Here is a 23,272-nt window from a genome sequence, read left to right as displayed (position 1 = left end):
TCTGTCTTGAGTTTCATTTGTTCTAGGCATCTAGGGTAATTCAAGCATTTGGGCTAATAGCCACTTATCAATGAGTGCATACCATGTATGTCTTTCTGTGATTGGGTTACCTCACTCAGGATGATATTTTCCAGTTCCAACATTTGCCTACGAATTTCATAAAGTCATTGTTTCTGATAGCTGAGTAATATTCCATTGTGTAGATGTACCACATTTTCTGTATCCATTCCTCTGTTGAAGGGCATCTGGGTTCTTTCCAGCTTCTGGCTATTATAAATAAGGCTGCGATGAACATAGTGGAGCAAGTGTCTTTTTTATATGTTGGGGCATCTTTTGGGTATATGCCCAAGAGAGGTATAGCTGGATCCTCAGGCAGTTCAATGTCCAATTTTCTGAGGAACCTCCAGACTGATTTCCAGAATGGTTGTACCAGTCTGCAACCCCACCAACAATGGAGGAGTGTTCCTCTTTCTCCGCATCCTCTCCAGCATCTGCTGTCACCTGAGTTTTTGATCTTAGCCATTCTCACTGGTGTGAGGTGAAATCTCAGGGTTGTTTTGATTTGCATTTCCCTTATGACTAAAGATGTTGAACATTTCTTTAGGTGTTTCTCAGCCATTCGGCATTCCTCAGCTGTGAATTGTTTGTTTAGCTCTGAACCCCATTATTTAATAGGGTTATTTGTCTCCCTGCGGTCTAACTTCTTGAGTTCTTTGTATATTTTGGATATAAGGCCTCTATCTGTTGTAGGATCGGTGAAGATCTTTTCCCAATCTGTTGGTTGCCATTTTGTCCTAACCACAGTGTCCTTTGCCTTACAGAAGCTTTGCAGTTTTATGAGATCCCATTTGTCGATTCTTGATCTTAGAGCGTAAGCCATTGGTGTTTTGTTCAGGAAATTTTTTCCAGTGCCCATGTGCTCCAGATGCTTCCCTAGTTTTTCTTCTATTAGTTTGAGTGTGTCTGGTTTGATGTGGAGGTCCTTGATCCACTTGGACTTAAGCTTTGTACAGGGTGATGAGCATGGATCGATCTGCATTCTTCTACATGTTGACCTCCAGTTGAACCAGCACCATTTGCTGAAAATGCTATATTTTTTCCATTGGATGGTTTTGGCTCCTTTGTCAAAAATCAAGTGACCATAGGTGTGTGGGTTCATTTCTGGGTCTTCAATTCTGTTCCATTGGTCTATCTGTCTGTCTCTGTACCAATACCATGCAGTTTTTATCACTATTGCTCTGTAATACTGCTTGAGTTCAGGGATAGTGATTCCCCCTGAAGTCCTTTTATTGTTGAGGATAGTTTTAGCTATCCTGGGGTTTTTGTTATTCCAGATGAATTTGCAAATTGTTCTGTCTAACTCTTTGACGAATTGGATTGGTATTTTGATGGGGATTGCATTGAATCTGTAGATTGCTTTTGGTAAAATGGCCATTTTTACTATATTAATCCTGCCAATCCATGAGCATGGGAGATCTTTCCATCTTCTGAGGTCTTCTTCAATCTCTTTCTTCAGAGTCTTGAAGTTCTTATTGTACAAATCTTTTACTTGCTTGGTTAAAGTCACACCGAGGTACTTTATATTATTTGGGTCTATTATGAAGGGTGTCGTTTCCCTAATTTCTTTCTCGGCTTGTTTCTCTTTTGTGTAGAGGAAGGCTACTGATTTATTTGAGTTAATTTTATACCCAGCCACTTTGCTGAAGTTGTTTATCAGCTTTAGTAGTTCTCTGGTGGAACTTTTGGAATCACTTAAATATACTATTATATCATCTGCAAATAGTGATATTTTGACTTCTTCTTTTCCGATCTGTATCCCCTTGACCTCCTTTTGTTGTCTGATTGCTCTGGCTAGAACTTCAAGAACTATATTGAATAAGTAGGGAGAGAGTGGGCAGCCTTGTTTAGTCCCTGATTTTAGTGGGATTGCTTCAAGTTTCTCTCCATTTAGTTTAATGTTAGCAACTGGTTTGCTGTATATGGCTTTTACTATGTTTAGGTATGGGCCTTGAATTCCTATTCTTTCCAGGACTTTTATCATGAAGGGGTGTTGAATTTTGTCAAATGCTTTCTCAGCATCTAATGAAATGATCATGTGGTTTTGTTCTTTCAGTTTGTTTATATAATGGATCACGTTGATGGTTTTCCGTATATTAAACCATCCCTGCATACCTGAGATGAAGCCTACTTGATCATGGTGGATGGTTGTTTTGATGTGCTCTTGGATTCGGTTTGCCAGAATTTTATTGAGTATTTTTGCATTGATATTCATAAGGGAAATTGGTCTGATGTTCTCTTTCTTTGTTGGGTCTTTGTGTGGTTTAGGTATAAGAGTAATTGTGGCTTCATAGAAGGTATTCGGTAGTGCTCCATCTGTTTCAATTTTGTGGAATAGTTTGGATAATATTGGTATGAGGTCTTCTATGAAGGTCTGATAGAATTCTGCACTAAACCCGTCTGGACCTGGGCTCTTTTTGGTTGGGAGACCTTTAATGACTGCTTCTATTTCGTCAGGAGTTATGGGGTTGTTTAACTGGTTTATCTGTTCCCGATTTAACTTTGGTACCTGGTATCTGTCTAGGAAATTGTCCATTTCCTGTAGATTTTCAAGTTTTGTTGAATATAGGCTTTTATAGTAAGATCTAATGATTTTTTGAATTTCCTCTGAATCTGTAGTTATGTCTCCCTTTTCATTTCTGATTTTGTTAATTTGGACACACTCTCTGTGTCCTCTCGTTAGTCTGGCTAAGGGTTTATCTATCTTGTTGATTTTCTCAAAGAACCAACTTTTGGTTCTGTTGATTCTTTCTATGGTCCTTTTTGTTTCTACTTGGTTGATTTCAGCTCTGAGTTTGATTATTTCCTGCCTTCTACTCCTCCTGGGTGTATTTGCTTCTTTTTGTTCTAGAGCTTTTAGGTGTGCTGTCAAGCTGCTGACATATGCTCTTTCCTGTTTCTTTCTGCAGGCACTCAGAGCTTTGAGTTTTCCTCTTAGCACAGCTTTCATTGTGTCCCATAAGTTTGGGTATGTTGTACCTTCATTTTCATTAAATTCTAAAAAGTCTTTAATTTCTTTCTTTATTTCTTCCTTGACCAGGTTATCATTGAGTAGAGCATTGTTCAATTTCCACGTATATGTGGGCATTCTTCCCTTATTGTTATTGAAGACCAGTTTTAGGCCGTGGTGTTCTGATAGCACGCATGGGATTATTTCTATCTTTCTGTACCTGTTGAGGCCCGTTTTTTGACCAATTATATGGTCAATTTTGGAGAAAGTACCATGAGGAGCTGAGAAGAAGGTATATCCTTTTGCTTTAGGATAGAATGTTCTATAAATATCCGTTAAGTCCATTTGGCTCATTACTTTTCTTAGTCTGTCTACGTCTCTGTTTAATTTGTGTTTCCATGATCTGTCCATTGATGAGAGTGGGGTGTTGAAATCTCCTACTATTATTGTGTGAGGTGCAATGTGTGCTTTGAGCTTTAGTAAGGTTTCTTTTACGTATGTAGGTGCCCTTGTATTTGGGGCATAGATATTTAGGATTGAGAGTTCATCTTGGTGGATTTTTCCTTTGATGAATATGAAGTGTCCTTCCTTATCTTTTTTGATGACTTTTAGTTGAAAATTGATTTTATTTGATATTAGAATGGCTACTCTAGCTTGCTTCTTCTGACCATTTGCTTGGAAAGTTGTTTTCCAGCCTTTCACTCTGAGGTAGTTTCTGTCTTTGTCTCTGAGGTGTGTTTCCTGTAGGCAGCAGAATGCAGGGTCCTCGTTGTGTATCCAGTTTGTTAATCTATGTCTTTTTATTGAGGAATTCAGGCCATTGATGTTGAGAGATATTAAGGAATAGTGATTATTGCTTCCTGTTATATTCATATTTGGATATGAGGTTATGTTTGTGTGCTTTTCTTCTCATTGTTTTGTTGCCAAGACGATTAGTTTCTTGCTTCTTCTAAGGTATAGCTTGCCTCCTTATGTTGGGCTTTACCATTTATTATCCTTTGTAGTGCTGGATTTGTAGAAAGATATTGTGTAAATTTGGTTTTGTCATGGAATATCTTAGTTTCTCCATCTATGTTAATTGAGAGTTTTGCAGGATACAGTAACCTGGGCTGGCATTTGTGTTCTCTTAGGGTCTGTATGACATCAGTCCAGGATCTTCTGGCCTTCATAGTTTCTGGCGAAAAGTCTGGTGTGATTCTGATAGGTCTGCCTTTATATGTTACTTGACCTTTTTCCCTTACTGCTTTTAATATTCTTTCTTTATTTTGTGCGTTTGGTGTTTTGACTATTATGTGACGGGAGGTGTTTCTTTTCTGGTCCAATCTATTTGGAGTTCTGTAGGCTTCTTGTATGCCTATGGGTATCTCTTCTTTTAGGTTAGGGAAGTTTTCTTCTATGATTTTGTTGAAGATATTTACTGGTCCTTTGAGCTGGGAGTCTTCACTCTCTTCTATACCTATTATTAGGTTTGATCTTCTCATTGAGTCCTGGATTTCCTGTATGTTTTGGACCAGTAGCTTTTTCTGCTTTACATTATCTTTGACAGTTGAGTCAATGATTTCTATGGAATCTTCTGCTCCTGAGATTCTCTCTTCCATCTCTTGTATTCTGTTGGTGAAGCTTGTATCTATAGCTCCTTGTCTCTTCTTTTGGTTTTCTATATCCAGGGTTGTTTCCTTGTGTTCTTTCTTGATTGCTTCTATTTCCATTTTTAATTCCTTCAACTGTTTGATTGTGTTTTCCTGGAATTCTTTCAGGGATTTTTGTGATTCCTCTCTGTAGGCTTCTACTTGTTTATTAATGTTTTCCTGTGTTTCTCTAAGGGAGTTCTTCACATCTTTCTTGACGTCCTCCAGCATCATGATCAAATATGATTTTGAAACTAGATCTTGCTTTTCTGGTGTGTTTGGATATTCCATGTTTGTTTTGATGGGAGAATTGGCCTCCGATGGTGCCATGTGGTCTTGGTTTCTGTTGCTTGGGTTCCTGCGCTTGCCTCTCGCCATCAGATTATCTCTAGTGTTACTTTGTTCTGCTATTTCTGACAGTGGCTAGACTGTCCTATAAGCCTGTGTGTCAGGAGTGCTGTAGACCTGTTTTCCTGTTTTCTTTCAGCCTGTTATGGGGACAGAGTGTTCTGCTTTCGGGCATGTAGTTTTTCCTCTCTACAGGTCTTCAGCTGTTCCTGTGGGCCTGTGTCTTGAGTTCACCAGGCAGGTCACTTGCAGCAGAAAAGTTGGTCTTACCTGTGGTCCCGAGGCTCAAGTTTGCTCTTGGGGTGCTGCCCACGAGCTCTCTGCGGTGGCAGCAACCAGGAAGATCTGCGCCACCGTTTCCGGGAGCTTCAGTGCACCAGGGTTCCAGATGGCGTTTGGTGTTTTCCTCTGGAATCAGTGATATGTGCAGAGTGCAGTCTCTTCTGGTTTCCCAGGCGTGTCTGCCTCTCTGAAGGTTTAGCTCTCCCTCCCACGGGATTTGGGTGCAGAGAACTGTTTATCCGGTCTGTTCCTTCAGGTTCCGGCGGTGTCTCAGGCGCAGGGGTCCTGCCGCTCCTGGGCCCTCCCCCACGGGAACCCAGAGGCCTTATACAGTTTCCTCTTGGGCCAGGGAAGTGGGCAGGGGTGGGCAGTGTTGGTGGTCTCTTCCGCTCTGCAGCCTCAGGAGTGCCCACCTGACCAGGCAGTGAGGTCTCTCTCCCATGAGGTCTGGGAGCAGAGAGCTGCTGCGGGCCGGGATCCGCGGGTCTCATCCTAGTTTTTACGAAAGCATAATTGACAACTTAAAATATGGTATTTTCTACTTTGCCTTGTTTTGTTTTTTTTGTTTTGTCTTCCTTGGCCATCTGAAGATGTTTTACTGGCAGCTCTACAGGAGTCACCAGGGTTCTTGATTTTGCCACCTATGTTCAAACTTCCATAGTCTGATCTGGAAATACAAACTGAACTTGTGATGTCAATGTTTCTGTCCACACACTAGGACATAGGCTTCAATAAGTTGGACTTTGATTGTTTAAGACCATCTATCCACTGAAACGCCATGCTAGTCTTTGCTCATAAAAACATTTTAAAAATCTTAAGATCTTCAAAAACTTTTTAGAGTATAAAACTCACTCTTAAATGATTTAAGCAAGGAAATGAATATGTACAACACTCACAGGGTGTATGTATGTGTACGTGTGCACATGCACATACACATACATGTTTTGAGACCGTTTAAATAAGATATGATACATTATTAACCATAGTTACCATGAGAGGATAGACTTGTAGAGCTGATCTTGCTTGGCTGTAAATTTGAAGTCATAGATCCAGACTCTGCAGAAGGACTTAAGACACAGACTCTGGGGATGGAAAGATGGCTCAGTGGTTAAGAGCACTTGCTGCTCTTCCAGAGGTCCCAGGTTCTATTCCAAGCACCCATAGGGCAGTGAACAACTGTCAATGTCTGCGGTCACTGGGGATTTGACATCTCTTCTAGGCTCTGTGAGCACCAGGCACACATGTTGTGCACATGCAGGCAAAACACACACACACACACACACACACACACACACACACACACAGAGCGAGAGAGAGAGAGAGAGAGAGAGAGAGAGACAAAGACACAGAGAGACAGAGACAGAGAGAAAGAGACAGAGACAGGGACACAGAGATAGAGACAGAGAAAGACAGAGAGAGACACAGAGAGAGAGAGAGTGACAGACAGACAGGGACACTCAGGTTCTGACAATCTCTCAACCTCTTTTGTAACTTTCTTCTCTGTCTTTGTTGTTGTTTTCTCTGCAGTTGCTATTTTTGTTCCTGGCAGGACATGGGAAGCCCTGGCCAGTTCCAAGACATGTGGCAATGCCTCAGACTCGAGGTCCAGAGCCTATGGTCCAGTCACACATGATTTCTCTACCTGCCCACTTTGATTGTTAAGAAATGTTCTGAAGGGGCAGCAGAGATGGCTGAGTGGTTCAGGGAGCTTTCTGCTCCTCAAGAAGACCTGAGGCTGGCTCTTGGCACCCATGTCAGTGACTCACAACCCTGTAACTCAGGCTCCAGGGGATCCAACAGCCTCTGAGGGCACCTGTACACATCACACACACACACACACACACACACACACACACACACACACACACTCATTTTAATAAATAAAAATAATTTTTTTTAAAAAATGAAAGTTTCTGAAACCCCTTTTCAGTCAGACCTTCCTAACACAGGCACAAACTAAGCCCCCATCAGAGGGACAAAGAAAAGTCACCCAAAGTCAGAGCCCACTCAGGTGTGTCAAATTCCCTGTGATTCTTTACAAAACTCAGTGCATCTACCCTAAAAGGAGGAAGCCCTGCTGTGCCCTTCAACTGATTAATAGCTGTTACTACCCGAGCCCCTCTGGGAAAGGGTGTGCTGCTTATCTTCAGAGCCTGCCAGAGACACAGTGGTGGTGAGGGTGTGTGTAGGGGGCTGGGGTGTGTGGCTCCAGGCTTCTTTGTGCTACTTGAGCCTCTTGCTATCCTGCAGAATCAGATTGCAGAGCCACAGTGGGCAGCAGGACAGAAGTATTGTTCATGGGTCAGTGTGGCCTTCCATGTAACTTGGCACTGTCTCCTTTGAAGGTTAGGTTCCCCGGTCTCTTCAGCTGATCCCAACGGCACTGCCTGGCAGAAGGCACTGCCCTATTGGGGAAGATGCTGTCAGGACAGTCCTTTGTATTCCAAGAAGAGGGTTTTTTTCTGATGGCAGAGGGGTGTCCTATGGGCCTTGCTGTGTTGTCATAGTCAGATGTCACGTACAGGTGGAAGTTCTAGCTGGAGAAGAGACCAGCTGTATTGTTCTCTAGTGCTCCTGAGAAAGTGGCTGGCTTACCAAGGGGACCCCTCCCTCCCAGTATTCTTTCATTTCAGGTGTGAAAACATGAAGAACTGTGAACACAGAAGGTGGAGGGTGGGGTGAGAAAGAAAGGCTCACAGAAAGTATCAGAGAACAGCAACTGGCTTTTCTCTTCTTGAGGGAGTCAGCTGTTGTCACACACACACTGTACAACTACAGAGTTCTGTTGACACTGCCACACAACGAGCTGAGAGTAGCACAGATGACCAGTATCCGTTCCCCTGGCCCTCTCAGGCTGAATTCCAGTGGACCAATAGTCAGTTCCATTCTGCTTGGTTTGGGTACGGGTCAGCTCGAGGCTGTGTTTCTCATTCACAGGCACACACAGCACTCAGAGTCAGCCAGCAAGGGATTCAAAGGCCTGTGGGCGAAACTTGGAAGACACGGGACCTCAGCTAACTCCCATAATCTCCCTGAGGATCAGGTGAGAATTTCTCATCTATAAAATCGGATAAACAAGCCAGGTTCATGGTTGGATGGTGATGATTAGAAGACAGGGTGTGTGTAAAGTGCTTTAGTTATTCAGGGAGAGACGTGTGGATATGAGGATGGAGAGAGATAAGGGCCAGACCTGACAGTCACAGCAAATGAGAGAATGCCCTGTTTATGCCCTGAGCAACGGGAAGTCAGCAGAGGTTTCAGACAAAGGTCCATACTAGAGCGGGGACCTCAGTAAGGACCTGTTCAGGGCTTTGACCCTTTGGTTTAAAACTACACCTACAAAGAATTTCTCTAAAATGCTCTCACATGCAGATGCCTAACCTTGGATCCATTCTTGTTACTAAATTCAAATGTAGCTTTGTTGTTTTTACTTCAGTGATAGAGAGCCAGCCCAGAGCCCTGAACATGCTTGGCAAGCGCTCTACCACTAAACTTACAAACCCTTCAAATGTAGCCTCAATTCAGTTTTGGGACCTGAGTACTCATCATGTCTCTATGGTGTGCTAAGAACTCGGCTGGCTATGCATGACATTTAAGGCCAAGATGCTAAATAAGTCTCAACTACTCATGGGTGGAGTGTGTGTATTGAAAGCATTCTGGAGCTTGGAGTTAAGAGGCCAGGATTACTTAGCCATGCCTGCTATGGTTGAATGGGGATGGTTGGCGCTACGTCTCCTGTCTCTGGTCTAGTGACTCTCACCTTCTATATGTCAGCCTTGCTGAATCCTAATGCTGCTTAGACCAGCTTCTCTTCAAGTGTCCCTCACTAATGGATCCAAGTAGCAGGCATCTGTGATTGTTTCTATGATAGAAACTATAAAGAGAGTGACATTTGCTATAGGACCACTGTACCAGCAATGTGTTAGCATCAGTGGCATCCGTGTAGTCATGCCAAGAGACCATGCCTAGTAGTGGACACAGAAAAGCTGAAAGGAAGCTACTGTGGGACCCTTGGCCCAGCAATGCTTGAGTATCTCATCCATGAGAGAGATGCAAACCTGGGTCCAGAGAAGGATGAATTAAGACATCCTAGAGAAGCTGAATGACAGGCCTGGGAGTACTGTCAAATGGTGGAGAGATGGTTGTGTTCAATGAAAGGCTGCGCAGACAACTGACAACTGGAACGGGCATGATGTGGTGTCTGCTACTTGGCAGTTTTTTAAAAATATGTCAGTAAAAAGGGAATTCCCAGTGACTTAGCTTTCTATCCCAGCCAATGGATAGAGGTTGTTCAGGTCATGAGAGGAGGAAGGGAGTTCCAGGGGCCATGCCAGGTCAGAGAAGTGAGAGCAGAGAAAGCATGAGAACCGAGGACATCTCATGTGACCAGAGCTTCAGAGTGGGAGTACAGCCTGTGCCTGCAGAGCCCGACCCAGGAGCAGGGGCCTGTGTGCAGTAACAGTTCCTAGCCTTGGCTTGAGCAGCTTGGCCAGTTGTAAACACACACACACACACCACACACACACACACATACACACACCACCACACACACACACACACACACACCACACACACACACCACACACACACACCACACACACACCACACACACCACACACACACACACACACCACACACACCACACACACACACATACACACACCACACACACACACCACACACACACACCACACACACACACACACACCACACACACACACACCACACACACACCACACACACACACACCACACACACACATACACACACACACCATACACCCACACCACACACACACACACCACACACACACACACCACACACACACACCACACACACACACACTGCACACACATCTTGATTGCACTCAGAGATAACTGGTTTAATTGATTTGGTGAGCAGCTGTGATACTGAGCCCTTAAAATTACCCCAGGTGATTTATTCTACCATGCAGCCAGAGCTGGAAATCATTGCTCGAGGACTCCAATTAAAATGGCTTCTGTTTTGGGGACAGTGCTCTGGCAGGGATTTAATCAGAGACCATCGGCGGGGACAAGTAATCATGAAAAACACATGCCCGGGTGAAGCAACACGAGGGTCTTAATCAGACCTTGGCAGTGAGGTGACAGGGCACGGGTATGATTTGAAAGGACAGAGAGGTAGAGGTAGACACGGAGGGAAGAAGCTAGGCAGGTAGGTGGTCAGGTTTCTTGAGAGATGCAGAAGGCTTGAGAGAAACAGAGCACAGGAGAAGGAAAGGTGAGAGTCCGCCAAGGGGTGTGGAAAGCTGGAGTGGAGATGTAAGTGGAAACCAAATGCTTAGCATTCACGCAAAGCATTCTGGGAGGTGCCTGGTCTCAGGGGAGGTGTGCCCTCTCTGAGTTTGTCTTCAGTCAAAAGAAAGAACTTGCCAAGAATGCTCATTCATAAATAAGGCCGCTATGAACATAGTGGAACATGTGCCCCTGTGGCATGGTGGGGCATCTTTGGGGTATATTCCCGAGTGGAATTTCTGAATCTTTAGGTAGGTCTATTTCCAATTTTCTGAAGAACCCCCAAATTGATTTCCAGAATGGTTGTACCAGTTTGCAGTCCCACCAGCAATGGAGGAGTGTTCTGCTTTCTCCACATCCTTGCCAACGTGTGTTGTCACCTGAGGTTTTGATCTTAGCCATTCTGACCGGTATAAGGTGGAATCCCAGGGTCGTTCTGATTTGCATTTCTCTGACCACTAAGGACTTTGAACATTCTTTAGGTGTTTCTCAGCCATTCGAGATTCCTCCATTGTGAATTCTCAGTTTAGTTCTATACCCCATTTTTTTTTTATTAACTTGAGTATTTCTTATTTACATTTCGAATGTTATTCCCTTTCCCAGTTTCCGGGCCAACATCCCCCTAACCCCTCCCCTTCTATATGGGTGTTCCCCTCCCCATCCTCCCCCCATAACTGCCCTCCCCCCAACAATCACGTTCACTGATACCCCATTTTTTGATTGGGTTGTTTGTTTTTTTGGTGGTTAGCTTCTTGAGTTCTTTATATATTTTGGATATTAACCCTCTATCGGATGTGGGGTTAGTGAAGTTTTTTTTCCAAATCTGTAGGTTGCCAATTTGTCTTATTGACTATGTCCTTTTCCTTACAGAAGCTTTCCAAGTTTCATGAGGTCCCATTTATCAATTCTTGATCTTAGAGTGTGAGCCATTGGAGTTCTGTTTAGGAAATTTCTGCCTGTGCCAATGAGTTCCAGGCTCTTCCCCACTTTCTCTTCTATTAGATTCATTGTATCTGGTTTTATGTTGAGGTCCTTGATCCACTTGGACTTGAGCTTTGTGCATGGTGACAAATATGGGTCTATTTTCATTTTTCTACATACAGACAGTTAGACCAACACCATTGAAGATGCTTTCCTTTTTCCATTGTATATTTTTGGCTTCTTTGTCAAAGATAAAGTGTGCATAAGTATGTGTTTTTATTTCTGGGTCTTCAATTCTATTTCATTGATCAACATGTCTGTCTCTGTGCCAATACCACATATTTTTTATCACTATTGCTCTGTAGTAGAGCTTGAGGTCAGGGATGGTGATTCCCTCAGCCATTCTTTTATTGTTTAGAATTGTTTTCGCTATTATTGTTTTTTTTTTTTTTTTGCCTTTCCAGATGAATTTGAGAATTGCTCTTTCCATGTCTTTGAAGAATTATGTTGGGATTTTGGTGGGGATTGCATTGAATCTGTAGATTGCCTTTGGTAGGATGGTCATTTTTACTATATTAATTCTGCTAATCCATGAGCATGGGAGATCCATTTTCTGAGATCTTCTTTGATTTCTTTCTTGAGAGACTTGAAGTTCTTATCATAAAGGTCTTTCACTTGTATGGTTAGAGTTACCCCAAAATATTTTATATTATCTGTGGCTACTGTGAAGGGAATTGTTTCCCTAATTTCTTTCTCAGCCTGTTTATCATTTATATAAAGGAAGGCTACTGATTTATTTGAGTTAATTTTAAATCTGGCCACTTGGCTGAAGTTGTTTATCAGCTGGAGAAGTTCTCTGGTAGAATTTTTGGGCTCACTTATGTATACTATCATATCATCTGCAAATGATGATACCTTTAATTCTTCTTTGCCAATTTGTATCCCCTTGATCTCTTTTTGTTGTCTTATTGTTCTCGCTAGCACTTTGAATACTACATTGAATAGATATGGGGAGAGTAGACATCCTTGTCTTGTCCCAGATTTTAGTGGGATTTCTTCAAGTATCTCTCCATTTAATTTGACCCAGATGTCCCACGACAGAAGAATGGATACAGAAAATGTGATTCACTTACACAACAGAATACTACTCAGCTATTAAGAACGAGGACATCCTGAGTTTTGCAGGCAAATGGATGGAACTAGAAAATGTCATCCTGAGTGAGGTAACTCAGACCCAAAAGACATGCGTGGTATGTTCTCACTAATCAGTGGATATCAGCCAAAAAACCCCAAAAACAAAGATAGTCCACAGAACTCAAAAAGGTCAACAAGCGGAAGGGCCCAAGTGAGGACGCCTCAGTTCCACTTGGGAGGGAGAAGAAAGCAACCACAAGGGGGAGGGAGGGACAGGGGAAGGAAAGGGGATGGGGATTGGGGAGAGGGGAACATGATCGCACAAAGAATGGAACAGGTGACCTCTGGAGGAAGCAGGTTGAGAGGACCCTCTAGAATGTACCAGAACCCTGGGAAGTGAGACTCTCAGGACTCAAAGGGGTGGGGACCCTAGATGAAAGACCCTAGAGTGGGAAGAGGGAACTTATTGAACCCACTTCCAGCATAAAGACATCAAGTGAGGGATAGGGTTGGTATCCCACAGCCAAAGTTCTGACCCATAATTCTTCCTGTCTGAAAGAAATGCAGAGATGGAAATGGAGAAGAGCCCGAGGAAAAGAAGGTCCAGCGACAGGCTCAAAGTGGGTTCCAGCTCAAGAAGAGGCCCCAAGACCTGACACCATTACTGAAGCTCTGGGGTGTTCACAAAAAGGGACCTACCATGACTGCTCTCCAAAAGACCTGGCAAGCAGCTGAGTCAGATGCAAATGTGTGTACCCAACCAATGAACAGAAGCTGCTGACCCCTGTGGTTGAATTAGGGAAAAACTGGAAGAAACTAAGGAGGGCAACACTGTAGGAGGACCAGCAGTCTCAATTAACCTGGACCCCTGAGATCTCCTAGACACTGGATCACCAACCAGGCAGCATATATCAGCTGAGATGAGGCCCCCAACACATACACAGCAGAGGACTCCCAGGTTCAGTCAGAGAAGATGAGCCTAACCCTCAAGAGACTGGAGGTCCCAGGAAGTTTAGAGGTCTGGTGGGGTGGGTGGAGTAGGGACATCCTTGTGGAGATGGGGAGGGGAGAGGGAAGAGGGGGGAGGAGGTATGGGATATGGAACCCTCAGGTGGTAGACCAGGAGGGGAATAAAATCTGGAGTGTAAAAATAAATAAATACATTTAAAAATATGCTCATTCACTTAGTCTGATCCATGCCTCATTTGTATAGTTTGTATTTTCAAAAAACAGGTGACAAATTTCAGCAAGTTCCAAAACATGAACTCTTTTGCTTTTGCCACAGGGTGGCCTCAAACTCGTAGCCAAGGTTCACCTTCAACTTTTGATCCTCCTGCCTCTCTACCTTCCCAGCACTGGAATCACAGGTAGTCACCACTATACCCGATTTTATACCACATTGGGGACTAGACCCCAGGCAAGCATTCTAGCAACGGGCCACATTCCCTAACCGCCATTAACCTTTTTTCACAAATATAACACTTAATTTGTGTTCATAAAGAGAATCAGGTTGTTCAATGTTCAGCCCCAATTTCTTTCTGACAGCTTCTGATCTTACAGAGACCAGAAAGGGAATAAAGGTCATGTTCTTGTCACCCCAACCCAGCAAAGGTTCTATAACACTCTGTGAACACAAAGACGAGATATTTTGTTTTTCCAAAAGTTTATCTTAGACTCCCTTTCGTTTGCTTTTGTCTAAATGTTGTTTGATAAAAGCTTAATGCTTACTTCACGGGAAATAAAAATAAATAAAAGTCTTCCATTTACAGACTTAGTTCGGCTGTGAAAAAAAATATTGAGTAATGTGTAAAGAGATTAAGACGATACATCAAGTCAAAATACTGTGTGAGAGCGAAACCTAACTTTCGGAATCAAAAGCAAGTGTCAACTGTTCGACTCCCTAACGTAGACATACAGATACATCTCCTTAAAAGCTGTGGTGGGAGCTATGTGTCTGCCATTTGCAACTCCTTGACTAGGCTTCAAGTGATTACATATCAGTTTTAAAAACCAGGAATGTGCCATACATCCCACAATGGGATGCTGTTTAACAGCGAGACGTTTGAAATGTAGACATAAAAAATGTCTGTGGGCTGGCTGTCCAGAGGGCTCGGTGGACACCCATGCCTGCCACAGAACCCGGTGACCTGAGCTTGACCTCCGAGATGCATGCAGTGGAAAGAGAAAACTAGCTCCTGCAGGTGACCTCTGACCCCTGCCTGTGTGCTGTGGCATGCACGCCCCCACACGTGTGCATATACACAGAAGGTTTGTATACATTTTTGTTAATGCTTTGCTTTCTCACATCGTGAAGAGAGTCAGTTCTATTTCCTTTTGCCTTTCCCCATCTGACAGATGGAGTTATTGAACAAGAACTGGATTCATAATCCATAATCCATGCTGAACAAAGGTTTTGGATGACCTTGTTTCTCGGAAAATTGAAAAAAAATGAAACAAGTTAGTTCCCAAAAGAAGAAAAAGAATAGGGCTCAGGAGCTCAGTCAGGACATGCTTGTGGGGCTCACAGGAGGATCTGAGTTCAGTCCCCAAAACCTCTGTTCAACATCCAGGCATGATGGGTCATGTTTGTAATCCCAGAACTGGGGAGGCAGAAAGAGGAGGACTCCTGGTCCTTCCTGGCCAGCCAGTCTGGTCTGGATATAGTGTGAGGCCCTGCCTTAAAGGAGGGGCATGGTGTCCAGAGGATGACCCCAGAGCTTTTCTCTGGCCTTCACACTCGTGCGCATGCACACACCCACACACATTCAGACACATAAGTGTACAAATGCCTATATGGGTTTTCAAATTTCTTCAAAATTTAATTCGTATGGATGTTTTTGCCTGCATTTATCTGTGTATCATGCATGTGTCAGATGCCTGAGGGGGCCAGAAAAGAGCATCAGATTCTCTGTAATTGAAGTTGAGTCACCATGTGGGTGCTGGAAATTGAACCTGGGTCCTCTAGAAGAGTCACTAGTGCTCTTAACCACTGAACAGTCTTTCTAGCCTCATTATCCTGAAAGAACCATGTGGACATCTGTGGTCTAGGGGCCAATCCAGGGAGTACTTTAAACAAACTCACCCCACCTGCTTCTGCCCACCCCCAACTCACGCTCCCTCCCTCTTTAACTTTACAGCTCCTTTCCCAACTGGAGATGCAGAACTGGGTGGGATGGAGAATGGAATGGCAGAGAACCTTACCTAGCGCCTGGGACAGAAACCCCTGGCAGCGCTGGTCTGCTGCTGAGGACCAGAGTCCTGGGGCATCCCAAGTGAAAGCCAGAGGAACTTGGGGCTGTCGGCAAACAGTGCTGCTCCTGTCTCCAGCCGGTCCCCTCTGCCAGGCCGATCCAGACTTGACTCAAATGAAAGTGTAGACATGTCTGGTGTAGGGATGTGGTACATACGTCACTCTGCCATCCACTCATCTGACTCTAGGACATTTACAACTTTAGTCACAAGCGAGAACATGCTACTTTGTATGTTAAATGCTATTTAGGCTAAATGCTGTTTATGAACAGCTATGCACGGGAGAAAGGGAAAAAAAAAGGTCAAGGACACATGCTTTTCTTTACCTCCTCTCTTCTCTTCCTCCTGTCTCTGTCTCAAAGTTTCTCTCCCTTTTCTGCCCGTATTAGGTCAAATCTCTCTCTCTCTCTCTCTCTCTCTCTCTCTCTCTCTCTCTCTCTCTCCTCTCTCTCTCTCTCCTCTCCTCTCTCTCTCTCTCTCTCTCTCTCTCTCTCTCTCTCTCTCTCTCTCTCTCTCTCTCTCTCTCTCTCTCTCTGTGTTTATTAAAAGCTTTTAAAAACCCACAGGTTTGGCATGGTCTTCAGGCGACTTCTGGTCTCAAATTGTCCATCCATGATTTAGAAGTCCTACAGAACTCCTGCCATCCCCAAGTCTTTGTTAGACAGCCAAAAGCCTCCGGGCAGCTTCCCCAGATGTCGGCACCTTGGCAACGCCCTGGTTTGAACATGATTTTAATAGCGACTAATTCCCTCAGTGGTGGCACCCCCGCAAATGGCTCATCATGTCACAGGCAAGTTTCAACAGTCATGGAACCAGATGGGCATATTTTCCCAAACAATAGTGTTGTGGTGGCGAAGAGCTAAGGCACGTCAAGGGCAAAGCAGTGAGGCAGGCAGCAAGTGCGAGATGGGGTGAGTTATCTGCTTTCTGGAGTGATCACTTATTTAAATCTGTAATTGCTTCTGAAGGGAAGGGAGTCATTTGCACCCATGGGGATAGTTTTGGTTTGTTTGTGATATCCAAGAAGGATTCTGTATTCTGGGGCTGGGGCTTCCAGAAGAGGAGACCAGCAGGGGGAGTGTGCCAGCTCCAAGTCACCGTTTGAAGGGAAAGGACAGTCTGCATTCTCCGGGAAGCCTATCACCCTTTGTTTCTGATGTACCAGCTAGTACCCACCCTGTGCACTCCCTGTCCTGTGGACACTTTGGCACATACTGGCTCAGGACTCGCTGTTCCATAAGGAAGGTGGATGCTGGGAGGGTACCAAGGACAGTGTGCCCCAGGCCCAGCTGTTTAGTCTCTATGATGTCAACCTCTAAAACACATGGCATCACTCCAACATCTGTCATTTACCTTGTAGCTGCCTATAAACTAACTTGCCAATGGAGCTGGGTTCACATTAACTCTCGTTGGGGTTCAGTTTAGGTTAAGAATGTGACAGCACAGGTGTCATGTGGAAATCGGGCTCACAGTAGCCCTCTTGACTTCACTCATTTCCCCGTGGCATTAGAGGTCCCTAATCACCCCCAGCACAGCAGATTCCTAAGCCAAAGCTTTGTGAATTCTCACCTTAAGGCTACCAAGCAATACAGACACCTGTGGGGGATGGGATCCAGGATGCTCCCCTCCCCCGAATTATACTCAAGCTCACAGTCTGTGAGGTTCTCTATGTAAAATGTCATGGGACTTGCATGTACCCTACAGGTACTTTAAATAACTTGTGATTCTTTCTAAGACTGTAGTGTAACACTATGTACGTGGATGATTCCCTAGGTCACTTGCAGGTAGCAGTGCCAGCCTGTTCAGGACATATGTGACATCTTTCTAATAAATTATTTTAGTTCGTGGCTGGATCCATTTGTAGGTGTGTAACTTGTAGGTACGGAGAGTCAATGGACTGGGCTAGAGAGATGGCTGAACTTGCTGCTCTTGGTTCCCAAGACCATGTCCAGCAGCTCAGAAACACCTTTAACTCCAGGTCTAAGGAATCCAACCCCTTCTTCTGGCCTCCATAGGAACTGTACTAACATGCACATACACATACAATTAATTTGAAAATTTTAAAGATGACTGAGAAAGTGCTCTATACATGGTGTTTTTATACACAGGTATATGATACATGTTGAATATAGATCACAGATCTCTTTCTTTTGTACTCATGCCATCCTGCTAGTCCTCTTTGTCCCCCTAGCTAGTTTCATATCTACTTTCAATGTCATATATGCATACATGATTTCCTGTATGCCCAAAATCTAGGGGTCACACATAGAAAGCACCTCGTTTTTGTCTGAGATTGACTTGTGTTTAATATGATGTTCTCCAGTTACCTCCATATCCTGTAAACAACAGAATATTCTTTATGGATGATAAGACAAGCTATCGTGTTTATACTGAGTGCATTTTATTTATCCATTCCTCTGTTGATGGGTGCCTAGGCTGTTTCCTTAACTCAGCTATGGTAAATAGTGCCACCATAAACATGGTTGTGCAACTATTTCTGTGATATATTGACTTGGAGACTTCAGGTACATCCTACCAGTTGGTATGGATGAATCTTATAGTAGATCTCATTTTAGTTTCGTGAGGAACCCCTATACTGATGGTTTTAGAGGCTGGACTTCTTTCTAGTCCCTCCATCAGTGTAAAAAGGGTCCCTTTTTGTGACCAGGATTTGTGATGGTGATGGTGATGGTGATGGTGGTGATGGTGATGGTGGTGATGGTGATGGTGATGGTGATGGTGATGATGGTGATGGTGATGATGGTGATGGTGGTGATGGTGATGTTAATGATGGTGATGGTGATTGTGATGATGATGGTGATGGTGATGATATGATTTGTAATGAGCTGATGACTAGTGAGATCGAACCTTCTTCAACGTATACTGCTAATTGCTCTTAATCTTTTCGAGAACCATCTGTTAACTTCATTTGCTCCATTGTTGATTCAGTTGTCAGATTTTTCTGTTTATGTGTTTGGTTGTTGTTGTTCCTTACATATCTGGGAGAGTAATCCTCTGTTAGATGGAGTGTCTTAGTTATTTTCTGTTGCTGTGATAAAATGCCCCCGCAATAAGCACCTTAAGGGAGAAATGGTTTACTTTGGCTTACAGTCAAGAGCGATGCAGTCCATCCCGGCAGCAGGCATGGAAGACTTGGTAGTAGGAGCAGGTGGCTGTCTCATCGCACTGCAGCCACACTCAGCAAACAGGGAAAAAGGAACAGGAAGTGGGGCTGGGCCACCAGACCTCAAAGCCTCACCCTGCAGTGACGTATTTCCTCTGGAAAGGCTCTGCCTCCCATAACCGTGCAAACAGTGGGACCAAGTGTTGCAACAAACATGTGAGACTATGGGGAACACTTCACAGTTAAATCAAACATGGTCGAATAATGTTTGCTTCCACTCTTGAGGCTGTCTCTTAATTTGCTCTTAACTGTTTCTTTTGCTGTTTGGAGCTTATCACTCCATGATTTCTAGTTGCATCGATGAGGTGCTTGTACCATTCATCCTAGTCTGGGAATATTTAACTACACCTATATCTTGGGGTGTTTTCATTAATTTTCCCACCAACAGACTTAGAGTTTCAGGCTTTTTGTTGAGGTATTTGACCCAAATGAAGGTAATTTTTTGGGGGGTACAGGGTGAGAAATATCTGGAAATCAGTCTGGAGGTTCCTCAGAAAATTGGGCATTGCACTACCTGAGGACCCAGCTATACCTCTCTTGGGCATATACCCAAAAGATGCTCCAACATACAACAAAGACACATGCTCCACTATGTTCATAGCAGCCTTATTTATATTAGCCAGAAGCTGGAAAGAACCCAGATGACCTTCAACAGAGGAACGGATACAGAAAATGTGGTACATCTACACAATGGAATACTACTCAGCTATCAAAAACAATGACTTTATGAAATTCATAGGCAAATGGATGGAACTGGAAAATATCATCCTGAGTGAGGTAACCCAATCACAGAAAAACACACATGGTATGCACTCACTGATAAGTGGATATTAGCCCAAATGCTCGAATTACCCTAGATGCACAGAACATGTGAAACTCAAGAAGGATGACCAAAATGTGAAGGCTTCACTCCTTCTTTAAAAGGGGAACAAGAATACCCTTGGGAGGGAATAGGGAGGCAAAGTTTAGAACAGAGGCTGAAGGAACGCCCATTCAGAGCCTGCCCCACATGTGGCCCATACATATACAGCCACCAAACTAGATGAGATGGATGAAGCAAAGAAGTGCAGGCTTACAGAAACCGGATGTAGATCTCTCCTGAGAGACACAGCCAGAATACAGCAAATACATAGGTGAATGCCAGCAGCAAACCACTGAACTGAGAATGGGACCCCCATTGAAGGAATCAGAGAAAGGATTGAAAGAGCTTGAAGGGGCTAGAGACCCCATATGAACAACAATGCCAACCAACCAGAGTTTCCAGGGACTAAGCCACTACCCAAAGACTACACATGGACTGACCCTGGGCCCCAATTGCATAGGTAACAATGAATAGCCTAGTAAGAGCACCAGTGGAAAGGGGAGCCCTCGGTCCTGCCAAGAATGAACCTCCAGTGAACAGGATTGTTGAGGGGGGAGGGCGGTAATGGGAGCAGGATGGGGAGGGGAACATCCATATAGAAGGGGAATGGGAGGGGTTAGGGGGATGTTGGCCTGGAAACCAGGAAAAGGAATAACAATTGAAATGTAAATAAGAAATACCCAATTTAATAAAGATGGAGAAAAAAAATCTAGTTTTATTCTTCTATGTATGCATACCCACTTTCCTCCACTCCACTGGCTGAGCAAACCCTTTTAGCCACTGTATCTTTTTATCTTTGTTTTTTTTCATATTTATACACACATATTTATTATAAACATATTAGGAACAAAGTCAATGTAAAAATATAAATTTATATAGGCTACGTTTTCTGATTACGCTTCTTTACGGAAAATAGTAAAGTGAAATAGCTAACATATTTTTAAAACACAATAAACAGGCTATTGGTGTTCACCTGTATCATACTTAGGCATGCAGACAGCATCAGACCTATTGTAAAGTTGTACACAAGGCAACCATAACTGCTGAGGCCTCAGGAGTGCTATTCCTCCTCCACGACGTCGGTCTCACAGAACAGAGGGCACAGGGCTGCATTAGGGCGGCAAACAAAAGCGTCCCCTCCCAACTCCGACAACTGTTCCAGGGAAGACATGGAAGGGTCATGGTCTTTTAACATGTCTGGCAGTTGTAAAGTCTTCTCTTGAATGCGGCGCGAACGTCTCACGGGTGTCAGAAACTTTAGCTCTTTAAATGTGGAATTTTTATCATGTTGCGTCTTTTTCATACTTTGCAAGCGTGGTGTAGAAGATACATTATATCGAATCAGGCAACCTGCCTCGGCTTTTGAGTCTGGGGTTGTTAGATCATTGGTTGGATCTTCTGTTTCGCTGTCCTGATTGTCTTCGTAAACCTCAACTTTTCTATGATGTTCATTCTCCTCTTCTGGTTTTCCTGACCCGAGATTAGTTTCAACATCTACTTCTTGGATATGTTCCTTGGTTGCATGAGCCTCCTCAATATTTTCTCCCAAATTGGCTTTTTCTTGATTCTTCGTTGTTAGAATATCTATGATTATATGTCGCATCTCTTCAATAGGCTGAGCCCCTGCCAGAATGGCCTTCTCGTAGATTGAAATAATATTTTCAATAGGACTTGTGATTGGTTCAATACGTACAAGACATATCCAATATTTAACAAGTTTCTTGGCATCTGGAATATTATGAATCAGGTCATTCAGTGTAGCTAAAATTTCTTCTTTTGGGCATCCCTTATTAATGAGGTTCAGGCACTCAGAAATCATTTTGTTTACTTTTTCAGTGAATAATCTCTGCTCGTCTTCTTCTGCCATGGTGGTCCAAAAGGACCCAACTGCGTTTTCGTTTTGTCTCTTGGGCTCAGCCTGGGTGACCTCTGAATGAGGAGGCCTTTTTAGCCCCTTCCCTTTGCCAGTTCTCCAGTCGGTCATCTGAGCTTTCCTGTCTGCTGTGGTATCTTTGGGCTGAGCTGATCTAAGGACAGCCGCTCCTGCGATCGTGTATCTGCGCTGGTCAGGATCTCTGGACTTTCCTGTCAGCCTGGCATTAGATGAGTTAGTCCTGGTTACATCTTTACATGCTATGCTTCTTGGTGGGGCCTTGCCTCTTTTTGTGTCCTGAGAAGAACTGGTTTTGACAACAGACATGACCGGTTCTGGTCGATGTGACTCCTTTTCAAGTGACTCTTTTCTGACTGTAACACTGTCAAGGGTCCCGCCGAGGCCTTGCTTCACAGCACCGAGGGTCCCGCCCTGGGTTCTACTGTGGAGACTTCGGATAGGTGGTCGCACAAGTGTGTTCTTGGACAAGGCGCTCCCGGAGTTAGTGTCTGCAGACCTGGTGGCAGCAGCTGTATTTGAGGCTCTGACACTGACGGCCTTCCCAGGCTCAATGTGAGCCTTCCTGGCTTTAGACACAGTAGTGGGGAGTTTCTTGGTTGCTGCGAGACTCTCGTCTTTGACACTGGGAAGCTTTCTGAATGAATTGATCTTAGACTGAACAATCTGGCCGTGATAATAGCCAAGCACTCGTTTTTTAGACATGTTAGTGTCTTGCTTCGGCTTCTCTGCCGTCACTTGCGTCCCTGCACTGTCTTTATGGTGACAAGCCTGGTCTAACATCACGGGCTGACCTGGGAAATCCGCTCCGGTGGATAACAGCTGCACGGCTTGCACATCACCCTTTGGGTGGTGCGTTTCTGAGCTGGCTACTTCTTCAGCCTTTAATGGAACGCAGTTTTTTTCAACTATACTTCCAATATTTTCTTTATCAGCCACTTCTGTTTTGAGTTTCACAACTTTTTTCCCTTCTTGGACCTGATCCTCAGATGTCACCATTTTCTGATCTCTGGATATCTGATTCTCTTGTTTGTATGGAAACGTTGTTTTTCGTATTAACAGATATTCCTTGAGTTTTTCTTTTCTTTGTTCTCTGAAGGCCGGCTGGTCTCTCTTGGTCGGGGGCAGCTGCAGGTCCCGAGGAACCCGCAAGGTACTCCTCGCAGGCCGGCCAAGGGACTATCTTTGTTTTTAAAATGGTGGTTACATTTGTGTGGGTTTACATTTGGATCCTCTGTTCATTCATTGCTCTATGGTCTGTATTTGCTACGATGGAGCTACTATATTTTGATCAGGTATGGTGATACCACCAGGAGCAATTTTTGCTCAGTGTTGCTTTGGCTATTCAGGATCTTTGGTATTTCTATGCTAGGCATATACATATACACACATATCTGAATGGCATTGGAATTTTTATGGGAATTGCATTGAACTAGTATGATGCTTTTGGTAGTATAATCATTTTAACAATAGTCATTCTTCCAATCAGTGAG

At 43.9% G+C, this 23,272-nt stretch overlaps 1 long non-coding RNA gene and 1 pseudogene across 2 annotated transcripts in view; one reads left to right on the top strand and one right to left on the bottom strand.

Annotated features, from left to right (window-relative positions):
* The window catches only part of LOC120099909 (uncharacterized), a 43,782-nt gene extending 30,007 nt beyond the window's left edge, over positions 1 to 13,775 (top strand). Inside the window, exons 2-4 of the long non-coding RNA XR_015647454.1 lie at positions 8,203 to 8,308; positions 12,547 to 12,682; positions 13,153 to 13,775. This is a non-coding gene — a long non-coding RNA (uncharacterized LOC120099909). The remainder of the gene's footprint in view (positions 1 to 8,202; positions 8,309 to 12,546; positions 12,683 to 13,152) is intronic.
* Positions 13,776 to 20,675: 6,900 nt separating this feature from the next.
* Positions 20,676 to 22,957, bottom strand: Ckap2-ps3 (cytoskeleton-associated protein 2, pseudogene 3; annotated as a pseudogene). Its single transcript, XR_015647452.1, has one exon. The product of XR_015647452.1 is annotated as a cytoskeleton-associated protein 2, pseudogene 3, transcript variant X2 (transcript).
* Between the last annotated feature and the right edge of the window lie 315 nt (positions 22,958 to 23,272).

Source organism: Rattus norvegicus, chromosome 1, assembly GCF_021556685.1.
Source record: "Rattus norvegicus strain SHRSP/BbbUtx chromosome 1, alternate assembly SHRSP_T2T, whole genome shotgun sequence".
Taxonomy (NCBI): domain Eukaryota; kingdom Metazoa; phylum Chordata; class Mammalia; order Rodentia; family Muridae; genus Rattus; species Rattus norvegicus.
Note: the sequence above shows the minus strand (reverse complement) of the source record. Positions and strands in the feature narration are given on the sequence as shown.